Below are 3,622 nucleotides of genomic sequence, written 5' to 3' on the forward strand. Positions count from 1 at the left end.
CCAAAAATTGACCGAGGTATGCCAGGAAAATTGGGCATCATCCTAGTATGGTTCGTTTAAATTTTTTTGGCAATTTGTGTGGACAAACGGGAAAAATGGCACGAACGGGGAGTTTTCTAGCCAAATCGGTATGCTATAGCCCACGATTTCGAGGGTGGGAGCGGGGTCCAGGTGTGATGTTGGCCAAAGATTAACCGGGGTATGCCAGGGAGATTGGGGATCATCTCAATATAGTTCGTTTAAATTTTTGTGGCCATTAGTGTAGAGAAATGAGCGAAATGGTGTGAACGGGGTATTTTGGGGATAAATCGGTGTTTTATAGCCCACGGTTTCGGGGTGTGCCTGGGGTTCGTGCGTGCTGTGGGTCAAAAATCGACCGAGGCATACCAGGGAGATTGGGAATTATCCAAGTGTGGTCCGTTTAAATTTTTGTGGCCATTTGGGTGGACAAACAGGCAAAACGGCGCGAACGGGGCATTTTTAGGCCAAATTGGTGTGCTATAGGCTACGATTTTGGGAGTGGGCCTGGGGTTTGGGCATGTTGTGGGGGCAAAAATTGACCGGGGCATTCTAGGGAGGTTACGGATCATCCCAGTATGGTCGGTTTAAATTTTTGTGGCTATTTGGGTGGACAAACAGGTGAAACTCGTGAATGGGCCATTTTCAGGTCAAATTAGTTTGATATAGCCTACATGTTGGGGAGTAGGCTTGGTGTTCGGTCGTGCCGTGGGCCAAAAATTTATCGAGGCATTCCAGAGAGGTTGTGGATCATCACAGTATGGTGCATTTAAATTTTTGTGGCCATTATGATGGACAAACGAGCGAAACGGCGTGAACAGGGCATTTTCAAACTAAATCGGTGTGCTATAGCCCATGGTTTTGGGGGTGGGCCTAGGGTATGGGCGTGTTGTAGGAAAAAATTGACTAGGGTAGGCCAGGGGGTTGGGGATCATCATAGTGTGGTTTGTATAAATTTTTGTGGCTATTTGGGTGGACAAACGGGCAAAACAGCGCGAATGAGGCATTTTCGATCCAAATCAGTGTGTTATAGCCCACTGTTTTGGGGGTACGCCTAGGATTCGGGAGTACTATGGGCTAAATATTGAACAGGGCATGCCAGGGAGGTTGGGGATCATCCCAGTATGGTCTTTTAAATTTTTTGTGGCAATTTGGGCGGACAAACAAGCAAAACAACGCGAACGGAGCATTTTCAGGCCAAATCGATGTGCTATAGCAATAGTTTCGGTGGTGGGATCGGTTTTGGGCTTGATGTGGGTAATAAATTAATTGGGGTCTGCCAGGGATATTGGAGAACATCCCAGTGTGGTCCGTTCAAATTTTCAGAGCTATTTGGGTGGACAAACGGGCAAAACAGCGCGAACGGGTCACTTTTTAGCCCAATAGGTGTGCTATGGCCTAAGGTTTTTGGGGTGGACCCGATCGTGCTGTGGGTCAAAAATTGACTGAGTTGTGTTAGGGAGGATTGGAATCGTCCCAATGAGGTCCATTTAAATTTTCGTGGCTATTTGGGTGGACAAATGGGCAAAACAGTGCGAACGGGGCATTTTCAGGCCAAATTGGTGTGCTATAGAGTACTGTTTCGGGTGTAGGCCCCAGGTTTGGGTGTTCTATGGGCGAAAACTTATATGGGACATGCCAGGAAGGTTGGGGATCGTCCCACTATGGTCTGTTTAAATTTTTATGGCTATTTGGGTGGACAAACGGGTAAAACAGTGCGAACAGGGTATTTTCAAACCAAATCAGTGTGTTATAGCCCACGGTTTCAGGGGTGGGCTGGGGTCCGGGCATGCTGTGGGCCAAAAATCGATCGAGGTGTGCCAGGGAGGTTGAAAATCATCCCAGTATGGTCCGTTTAAATTTTTTTGGCAATTTGTGTGGACAAACAGGAAAAATGGCACGAACGGGAAGTTTTCTAGCCAAATCGGTATGCTATAGCCCACGATTTCGAGGGTGGGACCGGGGTCCAGGTGTGATGTTGGCCAAATATTGACCGAGGCATGCCAGGGAGGTTGGGGATCATCTCAATATAGTTCGTTTAAATTTTTGTGGCCATTAGGGTGGAGAAACGAGCGAAATGGTGTGAACGGTGTATTTTGGGGATAAATCGGTGTTTTATAGCCCACGATTTCGGGGGTGTGCCTGGGGTTAGTGCGTGTTGTGGGTCAAAAATTAACCGAGGCATGCCAGGGAGATTAGGAATTATCCAAGTGTGGTCCGTTTAAATTTTTGTGGCCATTTGGATGGACAAACAGGCAAAACGGCACGAACGGGACATTTTCAGGCCAAATTGGTGTGCTATAGGCTACAGTTTTGGGAGTGGACCTGGGGTTTGGGCATGTTGTGGGGGAAAAAATTAACCGAGGCATTCTAGGGAGGTTGGGGATCATCCCAGTATGGTCCATTTAAACTTTTGTGGCTATTTGGGTGGACAAACGGGTGAAACTCGTGAATGGGGCATTTTCAGGTCAAATTAGTTTGATATAGCCTATAGTTTGGGGAATGGGCCCGATGTTCGGTCGTGCTGTGGGCCAAAAATTTATTGGGGCATGCCAGAGAGGTTGTGGATCATCACAGTGTGGTGCATTTAAATTTTTGTGGCCATTTGAGTGGACAAACGGGCGAAACAGCGTGAACAGAGCATTTTCAAACTAAATTGATGTGCTATAGCCCACGATTTTGGGGGTGGGCTTGAGGTTCAGGAATGATTTTGGAAAAAATTGATTGGGGTATGCCAGGGAGGTTGGGGATCATCCCATTATGGTCCGTTTAAATTTTTGTGGCCATTTGGGTGGACAAACAGGCAAAACAGCGCGAACGGGGTGATTTTGGACTAAATTGGTTTGCTATGGCCCACGATTTTAGGGGTGGGAAATGGGTCAGAACGTGCTGTGGACCAAAAATTAATCGGGCCATGCTATGGAGGTTGGGATCATCTGAGTGTGTTCCATTTACATTTTCATGGCTATTTGGGTGACAAATGGGTGAATGGGGTGTTTTCGGATCAAATTGGTGTGCTATAGCCCATGGTTTTGTGGGTGGGCCCAGGGTCCGGGCGTATTGTGGGCCTAAAATTGATCGGGGGATGCCAGAGAGGTTAGGGATCATCCCAGTGTCATTCGTTTAAATGAGCAAAATGGCACGAATGAGGAGTTTTCAGTCCGAATCGGTGTGCTATAGCCTAGGGTTTAGGGGATGGGCCCGGGGTCCGTGCGTGTTGTGGGTAAAAAATCTTTCGGACTATTCTAGAGAGGTTAGGAATTATCCCAGTATGGTTCATTTAAATTTTTGTGGCTATTTGGGTGGACAAACGGGAGAAACAATGTGAATGAGCTATTTTTGGGCCAAATCGATGTGCTGTAGCCCACGGTTTCGATGGTGGGTTCGGGTCCAGACGTGTTGTGGGGAAAAAATTGACAGGGGTATACAGGGAGGTTGGGGATCATCCCAGTGTGGCCCGTTTAAATTCTTATGGCCATTTGGGTGTACAAATGGGCGAAACGGCAATAACAAGGCATTTTTGGACCTAATCGGTGTACAATTGTCCAGGGTTTTAGGGATGGGCCTAGGGTCCTAGCGTGCTGTGGGCCAAAAATCAATTGGG

This window comes from Capsicum annuum, chromosome 5 (genome assembly GCF_002878395.1).
Source record: "Capsicum annuum cultivar UCD-10X-F1 chromosome 5, UCD10Xv1.1, whole genome shotgun sequence".
Classification (NCBI taxonomy): domain Eukaryota; kingdom Viridiplantae; phylum Streptophyta; class Magnoliopsida; order Solanales; family Solanaceae; genus Capsicum; species Capsicum annuum.